Source organism: Lontra canadensis, unplaced genomic scaffold (genome assembly GCF_010015895.1).
Source record: "Lontra canadensis isolate GAN:19392208 unplaced genomic scaffold, GSC_riverotter_1.0 scaffold12, whole genome shotgun sequence".
Taxonomy (NCBI): domain Eukaryota; kingdom Metazoa; phylum Chordata; class Mammalia; order Carnivora; family Mustelidae; genus Lontra; species Lontra canadensis.
The window spans coordinates 7145767-7157317 of NW_022631006.1; the positions used below are offsets into that span (position 1 = coordinate 7145767).

At 43.2% G+C, this 11551-nt stretch overlaps 1 non-coding gene across 1 annotated transcript; it reads right to left on the minus strand.

The window, feature by feature from the left end:
- Window positions 1-8987: 8987 nt before the first annotated feature.
- On the minus strand, window positions 8988-9093 carry LOC116867569. The gene has a single exon (XR_004382618.1). It is a non-coding gene; the product is annotated as a U6 spliceosomal RNA (small nuclear RNA).
- Window positions 9094-11551: the final 2458 nt, after the last annotated feature.

Below are 11551 nucleotides of genomic sequence, written 5' to 3' on the forward strand. Positions count from 1 at the left end.
ACACAAAACAACACATGTTATATGATTCAATTTATATGAATTTCAAAAACAAGCAAAACTAACACATGGTGTTAGAAATCAGGATGAAGGTTACCTTTGGGATGGAGGGAGGCAGCTTGAGAGCAACAGCTGGGATGCTAGTGCAATTTTGTCTCTTGATCTGGGTGGTGGTCACATGAGAGTATTTACTTTATGGTAATTCATTGAGCTTACGCTCTCTGTGCATTTCTGCATATGTGCTATATTTAAATAAGAAAAGAATAAAAACACTCAAGTTCTACACTGCAGATTCCTGATTCCAAGTGCAAGAGAAGTATGTCTAAAGAGGGACAACCTGGCTTAGGTTTAAGCAGGTGGGACAAGAGCTGGGCTCTAGAAATTAGGTGTATGAAGACTTTCCCAGTGGTAAGACACATGGGGCCCAGGGCCCATTTGGGGCAGGGTGAAGATAATGGCTTGATGGAAGTAAATGGTGTGTATGGAGTGTATCAGGTGGGAGCTGAGGCTAGGAGGTAATTCTGGGGGAGTCCAGGAGTGGCGCTTTTGAGTGCCGGGATCAGTAGCTTGCATTTTTTCTTTTGGATGGTGCAAAGTCACTTAACATTTGGCATAGTGATAGCAGTATTTTAGAATGATCCAGAAGAGGATATTGGGGAGCATGGAGTGGTAGTTGGAAACAGTTGTCATGATGTTCCCATGATGGGACTAGAGATGGGGCAGATGGAGGACTGTGTCCTGTGAGATTCTCTGACATATGTCTGGTGGTATTGATCTTGGCTCTGTTCCTACTCTGGTACCTGCTCATGTACACATGTTTAGGTTTGCATTCTTTCCTACATTGGCTTCAAGGTCATCAGGCTCAGGCAGTGACAGTTCAGAGATAGCTTTGTAAATTGTGTCCCTGAAGACTCCCTATGATTGCATCCTTCTCAGGAAGTGCATGCTCCTACCTGAGCAAAACCTGCCCTACTTTCCCCCCACCAAGGGGTCCAAGCATGACCCCAAACAGGAGACCATTCCCCTGTATTGCCCCTTTTGGCCCTGAGAGTGCAGAGTCTGCCTGTGGCAGTAGAAACCTCAGCATGACAGTGCCCAAGCCTGGGAATACCCTGTGGGCATGACGTGCTGGGGACTGGCCAGTCTGCCTCATTTAGGCAAATGTGAGTATTGTTGAGTTCCATCTGTGAGAGTTGTTCTGAGTATTACTGATCCTTTTGTAGAATGCAGATGGTGGAGGACAGGGCATTGATTTCTTTATTCCAGGAATCCTAGGCAAGCAGGGTTAAGCAAAATTCCCCTGTATAGGAGTATCTTCCCTTTGTATGCTGTCCAAGGAGAAAACAACTGATTGAGGCTGCATTATGGCCTGACAAGATGTATTGGTAGGTTGGGTGGGATGGTCAATATCTCAGTAGAGACAAGGAAAACAGAATCTGTTCTTTGCTAAAATTACAGAAGTAGCAGAGCTTCTAGAAATAATGGCAACATCTTATGATTTTATAAGGTACTTCATATGAATTTTTGATTTTTTTAAATTTTTCCATTCTGATTTCTCAACCAGGCTATGAGAAAGATGGGGAAAATAGTATTATCCTTGATTATCATGTGAGGATTCATGTGCATATGTCCAGAAAGGTGAGGTGATTTGTCGAGTCTCAAGGATGGTAAGAAGTAGGACTTGACACCAGCTCTTTTGGCTCCAAGTCCAGAGTTTTCTCTGTGCACTAGTGATATTGCCCCTTGGCAGGATTCTACTTCCAGAAGAAGTTTAGCCCTAGGGACACTTGGCCTTCCAGTCTCTGATGAAATCTGATGGGGAGGTGGTACATGTTGTATTGAGGGGACATGGAAAGAGTAAATGAGAGAAGCAAAATGGTAAGCATTGTCTATCAGGTGAATGCGGCGTTCCTCTTCCCAAGAACCAATGAAGACTGGGATACAGGTAATGGACAGACGACTGACGGGGCAGGGAATATGTTAGCAGGAGAGGGGACAAAGCACTATCCAGAGGGGCTCCTGGGTGGCTCAGTCAGTTAGGCCTCTGTCTTTGGCTCAGGTCATGATCTTGGGAATCAAGTCCCTCTTTGGGTTCCCTACTCAGCAGGGAATCTGCTTCTCCCTCTCCCTCTGCCTCTCCTCTACTCATGCTCACTCTTCCTTTCCCTCTCAGATAAATAAGTAAAATCTTAAAAATATATATATATATTTGCTTTTAGTAATTGCCGTGTGTGTGTGTGTGTATGTGTGTGCATGTGTGTGTGTGTATAAGCTAGTATGTCTGCCATACCTAGGGGGGTCAGGGCTTCTCCCTAAGGCCATGGCCTTTTATTCTTCCACATTCTTTCTTCAGGATCCTTGGCAATAATCCATGCTACAACATGGATGAACCTTGAAAACATTGGGGTAATTGAAAGAAGCCAGACCATGTGTTATATGATTCATTTCTAGGAAAATCCCACAGATGCGAAAAGTAAATTAATAGTTATCAGAGGTTAGAGGGGGTTGATAAAAAATGTTCTTAAGGGGTATCGGGGTAGCTCAGGGGTTAAAGCCTCTGCCTTCGGCTCGGGTCACGATCCCAGGGTCCTGGGATTGAGCCCCGCCTGGGATCGAGCCCTGCATCGGGCTCTCTGCTCAGCAGGGAGCCTGCTTCCCTTCCTCTCCCTCTGCCTGGGGGATAAATAAATAAATAAATAAATAAAATTTTAAAAAAAAGTTCTTAAATTGATTGTTGTGATGAATGCACAACTCTGAATGTACTAAAGCTATTGATTTGCATACTTTGAGTGGATGGATGGTATGGTCTATAAATTATATCTCAATAAAGCTTTCAAAAAAAGAAAGATCCTTGTGCATAGCGAGTTAGCTGGAGAGATTGTCCATGTGACATGGCTGCACGGATGTGGGGGCAGGTCTTGGGGACGGATTCCAAGTGGGAGTGGCTGATACAGAATTCTGGTTTGGTTGGGATGGGCAGAAGTTACTTCAGTCGTCAGGACTTTTGCTGTCTTTCCTTTACAGATGTATTCTGTTTTTCCTGTCCAGTCCCTAGACCTCTTGGTCACTGGCAAGCACATGGTCCCTTCTATCTAGTGTTCAGCCCTGCTCACCTGGTTATCTGAGCCCTATTTGACTTTACCCCTGGAATCTACCCATTTCCTTGGCATTTGGTTTGCTGTGTAGACTAATGATCCAGGGCAAATATCCTATGAAAGAAACTTTGCTCTCCCTTAATTTTTCCTCTGTTTCTGTGACTTCCCTGAACTCAGGTTCTTTCACTTGTCTTGAAGAGCAAGAGATGTTCAAGGGCAAATGCTTTCCTGTCATCTCCAAAGACTCAAATCAACTGTAGACCCTGCGACAGAGTCAGCTGTCATTATGTGCTTGCTCATATACATTCCCCCCCCCACACTTCAGAGCTACAATTAAATTACACATACGTATTATTTTAGGATAACTCTAGCTTAGAGTAATAACCACTGTCTGGGTGGCTCAGTCAGTTAGGTGGCCAACTCTTGATTTCGGCTTGGGTCACGGTCTTGGGGTTCTGGAATTGAGCCCTGAATTGGGTTCCCCGCTCAGCAAGGAGCCTGCTTCAGGATTCTCTCTTCCTCTGTTTGCTTACGCACTGTTCACATGAAGGCATTCTCTCTCTCTCTCCCTTTCTCGAAATAAATAAACCTTTTTTTTTAAAGATTTTTTTATTTTTTTCGACAGAGACATCACAAGTAGGCAGAGAGGCAGGCGGGGTGGGGGTGGGGAAGCAGGCTCCCCGCTGAGCAAAGAGCCCAACTCGGGGCTCGATCCCAGGACCCTGGGATCGTGACCCGAGCCGAAGGCAGAGGCTTTAACCAACTGAGCCACCCAGGTGCCCCAAAATAAATAAATCTTAAAAAAATAATTAACATTGTTAATAGTTTGGCATATTCCCTATCTTCTTTACATACACATACATTTATATTTTTATTATCTTTTTAAATATAAATTCTGGCATACACCAAAGAATATACTTAACATGTTAAAAAGAAAACTGCAGACCCCAAATGGTATCATTTAGATGAAGTTCCCAAACCATGGCTTGATACCTAATCTAATTGCAGTTTCAACCTCTCCCAGAGATGTAGTCTTGCCCAGTCAGTCAGGAGTTTTTCAGTGAGCACCAATGAGTCTGCCACATGGGCCCTCTCCATCCCTCTTAGGAGGATGAGGTAATCTGTGTGACAAGACCCCTTGCTTCTCCCCATCAGAAATAGTGGCCTTGCCTGGAATAATCCTTTGCTTTTGCTAATAACTTTCTTTCCTCACCTTCCTTCTATAAAAACCTTCCATTTTGTGCATCCCCTCAGACTCCTGTCCTCTTGCTACTGGATTCATGAATCATTTAATAAAGACAACTGGATCTTTAAAATTTACTCAGTTGAAATTTTGTCTTAAATTTACACAATATTTATTGGAATCTAAATTATAAAGCTTTACAATATACTGAATGCCACTGAGCCCACTACCCACTAGATACTGATTCCTATCGAATCCTATGCCTTGCTTCCCACCCCAGAGATAACCACTGTTCAGAATTTTGTTTATCATTTCCTTCCTGACCATTCTGGGCTGACTGCTGCACAGCTTGTAGATTGTTCTCCTTGCTTAGTTGCTTCAGAGTTTGTGGGCCCGAGTTGTCCTACCATATGTGGTCTGGCTGTTGGCCATTTCTGTATTCAGCATCTCAGCTCTTAATTGCATTGAAAGTTCTCACATTTTAAAAATTTAAATTGACAGATAATCCTCCCAAAGCAGACAGGGTTTGGATGTAAAAGTAATAATGTTACGGGATTTTTTTCCTCCATTGGTACCTGAGGTTCTTGGTTATGCTGCTTGGAAGAATGATAAGGTAGACCAGACCAGAGTGGTGGGGAGCAGAGTTTATTGAGGGATAGCTAAGGTATAGTACAAAGCTCCTGAGGAGGGAGAGGGTTGTCACCAGAGTTTCTAGGTCTAGGGGTTTTATGGGCTTGTTGGTGGGCTGTTTTAATCTGATGAACCCTCCCTGTGCCTGTCACCCAAATAGATTTTTGGTCACCTATCTATCAGGTGGGAAAGGGTGGAGGGCTCCCCAGGGTGGTGCAAAATCCTTTGAAGGGTGGTTTTCTCCTAAGGCCGGGGGCCCCTTGTCCTTGCCTGCCTTTCTTCCAATTATCCTTCATCAGCAACATATTTCTAAATCCTTACTGGGAACCTTTAGCCAAGCACTTCCATTCTCAGTAGAAAACCTTCCTTCTTTTAGGCCTCTTCATCCTTTGTGGGTTTGGCGTGCTGGTCTGTCTTCCCCAAGAAACAGCAAATGCCACTAAGGGCAGAATACTGGGTGTTAATTTTTTGGGTTCCCAGCCCTTTTTCTCCAGGAACCTCCATTAGTTTTTCTCCTACTAGATATGCCCAGAATATGTTATTAAAGTGAAACTGTGTTCGGTTTAGCAAATTCTTTTTAAAAATGGAAATATTAGCTTGGACTTGAGCCATTGGGTTGGGCCCAATTAAAAAAAAAAATAATTAAAAGGGGTGCCTGGGTGGCTCAGTCAGTTGAACGTCTGACTCTTGGTTCCAGCTCAGGTTCCCTGCCAAGCCCAATAACCTCTCCTCAGAAGCAGAAGAGAAAGAAAACAACTTGACTAATAAGAGTAAGAATGTGATTAAAAGAGGAGGACTTTGGCTCCCTCCATTTTGACCTCAAACTTTCTAGTTGGGTTCTTCTTTCCAGCTCGGCTCTTGGCTCAGATGGAAGACCCTGAGGGCAAAGTCACCCCATGGGAAGACTACCCCCTCAAGCAATGAGGACTGTCCTGAGCCAGCAAGATCCCACTTGTGATTGACTCCAAGACAAGGATCAATCAGGTCTTCACTGCCCACCTGCACCTATTCACCACCCCCCAGCCCCTCACCTTCCCTATATAAACTGATTTTCGGCACTTTGGAGACAGTCTTTGAGATACTAGCGCTAGTTCACTGTCTTCCAGGTGTTGGCCTCACTGAAATGAATTCCTTTCTTGTGTCACCACCACTGGTTCTCTGACCTTGGATTTTCTCAGCAGCAAGTGGCTGAACCTGGTCTGTTTGGGATCCTTGGAGTCAGGAGCTCTTGCAGCCCTGTACTGTCCCTGTTCATGCTGAGCATCCCAGGCAACCCTCTACAGAGACTGCAGAGAGAGGAAGAAATTCCACCCTTTTCTACTGCTCCAACAGGTAAGAAGAATTGTACACATTTTGTCAAGATCAAAAACTAGTCCTCAGGTAAGAGGGCTTGATAGCACCATTTGTTGCCCAGTTCATCCCATACTCATTCGGTAATTGGGATGAGTATCTGTTAGCTAGTTGACTTTATTTTATTTTATTTTTAAAGATTTTATTTATTCGACAGAGAGAGAGAAATCACAAGGAGGCAGAGAGGCAGGCAGAGAGAGAGAGGGGAGGAAGCAGGCTCCCTGCGGAGCAGAGAGCCCGACGACGAGGCGGGGCTCGATCCCAGAACCCTGGGATCATGACCTGAGCCAAAGTCAGAGGCTTTAACCCACTGAGACACCCAGGTGCCCTAGCTAGTTGACTTTAATAACAGGAGGTTGTTTGGGAGCGAAGGAGAGAAGCGTGCTAACTTTCTTGAAGATGGCACTTCAAGGAGATGGTTTCCAGGTCCTTAAGAAAGACACCGTGGATTACAAAAATGGCCAGAGGCTCATTCAGATTTCTAAAAGATTTATAGAATGTATTTCAAAAAGACTGAGAAAGAACTTACAATTTTTTTTCAAGTAAATGTCTAAGAAAAGAGAGAGGGAAGAAGTCTCTTTGTTTATTTGCAGCAGCAAAAATTAAGCCTCTCTTTTTTTTAAATTAACATATAATGTATTATTTGCCCCAGGGGTACAGGTCTGTGAATCATCAGGCTTACACACTTCACAGGAGTCACCATAGCACATACCCTCCCCAATGTCCATAACCCAACCACCCTCTCCCACTCCCCTCCCCCAGCAACCCTCAGTTTGTTTTGTGAGATTAAGAGTCTCTTATGGGGGCGCCTGGGTGGCTCAGTGGGTTAGAGCCTCTGCCTTCGGCTCGGGTCATAATCCCATGATCCCAGGGTCTTGGGATGGAGCCCCTCATGGAGCCCCGCATTGGGCTCTCTGCTCAGCAGGGAGCCTGCTTCCCTTCCTTTCTCTCTCTCTGCCTGCCTCTCTGCCCACTCGTGATCTCTGTCAAATAAATAAAAATAAAATCTTAAAAAAAAAAAGAGTCTCTTATAGTTTGTCTCCCTCATGATTCCATCTTGTTTCATTTTTTCCCTCCCTACCCCCTACTACCCCCTGCCCTGCCTCTCAAATTCCTCGTATCAGAGAGATCATATGATAATTGTCTTTCTCTGATTGACTTAAGCCTTTTTTTTTTTCGGCATTTGTCTTAATACAGCTGGCCCTGGGAGCCCAGTCCCACAGTGCTCTTTGCTTCCATAATGCTTTGTCAACTCCAGGTATGTATTTGTGCTAGACCATGTATAAAGCCAGGCAAGCAGACCTGCTTCCTGCCTGAGGGAGCTCACCCCTGAAACCGACATCATGAATGTAAATCAAAATTAGGATCACCTTTGACTGGAGAGCTTTTTTTGTCTTTAATTGTAAAAACACACACTCATTGCCAAATTTTAGCCTGGACGGAAGTGTGTAAGTAAAACATGGGAATCTCACCAGCCAATTCCATCCACTCTGTAACAGCAAAAATTGTTAAATATATTTTATGCTTATAGGACATACATCTATTTATCCACACACTAGTAGCTTTTATTTTACAAAAATGGAATGGGGTTACATGAATTATTTACTACTTGATGTTTTAAAATGTCTTTCCAGGGACGCCTGGGTGGCTCAGTTGGTTAAGCAGCTGCCTTCGGCTCAGGTCATGATCCCAGCGTCCTGGGATCGAGTCCCGCATCGGGCTCCTTGCTCGGTGGGGAGCCTGCTTCTCCCTCTGACTCTGCCTGCCACTCTGTCTGCCTGTGCTCGCTCTCGCTCTCTCTAACAAATAAATAAATAAAATCTTTAAAAAAAAAAATAAAATGTCTTTCCATGTCAGTACCTATAAAACCATATAATGTAATTTTATATGTCACTTTTATAGCCAGTGGACACTGAGATTGTTAAATGGTGCTAACATTTATTGGCATAAATTCCAACTATTAGGACTCATGGCTCAAGGTGTATGCCATTTTATCTTATCTATTTAGTTATTTATTATTTTAAAAAGATTTAATTTATTTATTTGAGAGGGAGAGAGAGTGTGAGAGAGAGCAAGCACAAGCAGGGCGGGGGGCAGGGGTAGAATCAGACACCCTGCACAGCAAGGAGCCCACGGCAGGGCTTGATTCCAGGACCCATAGATCATGACCTGAGCCAAAAGCAGAAGCTTAACTGACTGAGCCACTCAGCTGCCAGATACTGTCAGTCTTAAAATTCTTCTGACAATATTCATGTAAAAAATAGTATCTCATTATTATTTTGTATTTACTGTATTACTAGAGATGTTGAAATCTTTTCATATGTTCATTGGCTATCTGTATATCTTTTGTGAACTGCTTATTCATATATTTTTTAAAGATTTTATTTATTTATTTGACAGACAGAGATCACAAGTAGGCAGAGAAGCAGGCAGAGAGAGAGGAGGAAGCAGGTTCCCCGCTGAGCAGAGAGCCTGATGCGGGGCTTGATCGCAGAACCCTGGGATCATGACCTGAGCTGAAGGCAAGAGGCTTAACCCACTGAGCCACCCAGGTGCCCCTGCTTATTCATATTTTTTATCCTATACACAAGGATAAAACATTTAGGGGCATATATGTATGTGTGTGTGTGTGTGTGTGTGTGTGTGTGTATAATATATATATTCCAAAATGTTTAATGTGGTTATTTCTGCATAGTATAATTATGGATGGCTTTTAATTAATTAATTCTTTTTAAAATATGGATTGCTTCACAAATTTGCATTATCATCCTTGTCCAGGGGCCATACTAATCTTCTCTGTATTGTTCCAATTTTGGTATGTGTGTTGCCAAAGCAAGCATTGGATGGTTTTTTTTAAAAGTTTTTTTTTTTTTTTTTAACAATGAAAATGTTTTGTTCTCATAAAAAAGGCAAAATGTTCTCGGAATTGAATCTCCACTCAGATCAGGGAGTAATGAGTTTTTTTAATTGAGTCTCCCCCATGAATGCAGGTCTCATTTACCTCCCATTATGTTAGGGTTCTTGGCAGCTTTATTCTTTACTGCTTCAAACGGAGCGCCCAGTCCACTAAAACCTTCATTTTAGTTGAATGTTTTCATACAAACTGTCCTTGCTTTGCTTGTTTGGTTCATTTTTTAATGTAGGAGATGTGACCTTCATCTCTGCCCACAGTTTGATCACATCAGAAGACAGAGTGTGCAGCTGCTTCCTGATTGGTGAAGCCCTCCTTCCTTCCTCAGCAGGATCCTTTGGGAGAAAACTACTAGAACTTCACATTTGAGAACTTGCTGTCCCTTTTGGGCCCCTTAGGTAATTTTCCTTGGAACATTTTAAGATCCAACTTCTCAAAATCCGTAAAAATTGCATCTGGCCATCTTCAACATCCTAGCAAGTGAAATTGTTAGCAGGGCAAAAATGTACTAGGTGCTCTGCTTCTAGCAAAAAGAGCTGATGTCCTGATGCTTGTGACCTCTGGCACAGCTGTATCCTGCCTTAGATCACATTTACCATCTGAATTAAAAAAGCATTGCTCATGTCCTCTGTTTATTTTAACATCTATTCTGTACTCCTACCAGGTTTTATTTCCTGTTTGCTTCTTCTTTTATCCGCAGCCAAATGCTTCTTTTTGGAAGGTTTGTGATTTCCTTTTTGACATATACACTACTGTTGAAAACTGTAATTAGATCTACTTCCTCTGAGCCCTGTTATCTTTCCTGGGTCATCCACCAGTCATAAGCTCCTTATAATCTATTTATTTTCTTGTGATAAAATTCAAATTCCCATTCTGGTCTTCTTCTTCTTCTTTGTTTTTTTTTTTTAAGATTTTATTTATTTATTTGACAGGCAGAGATCACAAGTAGGCAGAGAGAGGAAGGGAAGCAGGCTCCCCACTGAGCAGAGAGCCCGATGCGGGGCTGGATCCCAGGACCCTGAGATCATGACCTGAGCTGAAGGCAGAGGCTTTAACCCACTGAGCCACCCAGGCGCCCCCGATTCTGGTCTTCTATAATATAGCACTTCCCAGACTTTAGGATCTTAATAAAATTAATTAAAAATTCGGGGAGAAAAATCCCCCAAATTAATGTGTTTGGCAACAAGAAATGACAGTTCCTCCCACCCCCACGCAATCTTAGAATATCATCATCTTTTCATAGAAGAACAATAATTTCATCCTGAAAAGGCTAGAAAGGACTTAATTTCAAAATTTAGTAATATTGAAAAAAAGTGTTATTTCACTGTAGACCTGAAATCCTTTGTCATGGACCAGCTCCAGTCCACAGACCCATGTGGGAAACCACAGCTAGAATATATGGTTTTGCAGTTCTCTTTGGACGCTTTTCCTTTTCCTCCAAAATTTTAGGAGGTCTATGATGCCCAGGCTTTGTGTTAGTTCCCTTGTCATTTATCAGAGGCCCATGAATCTTCTGTCACAGGCCACAAGCAGTCCCCCCAATCCTGGTCTGTGACATTAGCCTTAGTTGTCAGGTTGTCCAGCCTCATGCTCTTTCTTTTCCAGTCACTCTTCAAATTGGGTAGTTGAAAATATCACCACAACCACAAGTCCTTCAGAGTCCTCTGTAGTAACTAGCATGTCCCGGGTTTCTTTTGCTTGTGTAATTTGTTCTCAGGTGGCTCAATTAAAATATGAGGTTGCCAAATTACAACAAGCTCTATCTCAGGCCTCAGAGTACACTTGGGGAAGGAACTTAATCATTCACAAGGCCAGGGCTGGCCTCCTATCATCTTACAGAGTTACCAACTAAGAGAATGGGGTCTCGTCCTCCTGGATTGGAGGGAGGGCTGTGTGCCTCTGTTGGCATCAATGAAACTCAATCCTCCTGGGTACTCTACCAAAGGATGCATTATTCCCGTGGAAATGTCAGGATGGGATTGTCTTTTCTTCTCAACTGTCCTGAAGAGTGATATTTAGTAGGATAAAGACAAAGACTTTTCTAGCATAATAATGCTGAATTTATGCTGTGAAGAACAGTCGACATTCACAAGAGAAAAGATGGTTTGTTTTGAGCTATTTCATCCGGTTGGGCTTCAGTTCTGACCCTCAAAAATCTCATGTCTGGCTTGCTTCTGCAAGATAGATGAAGACTTTGGGGGGAAGGCAGAGAAGGGAGGGATAAGGAGAAAAAGGACTTTCCAGACCCTATCCAGGAGGACCCTGTACAAATTGGAAGGTCACATGATGAGAGGAGTGACGTTTCTCCTGCTCATGGCAACCTGTGCTTGCTATCAGCCGGTGGGGTTTCTTTCTTTCTGGTCCTGAACTGCATGCACCTGCACT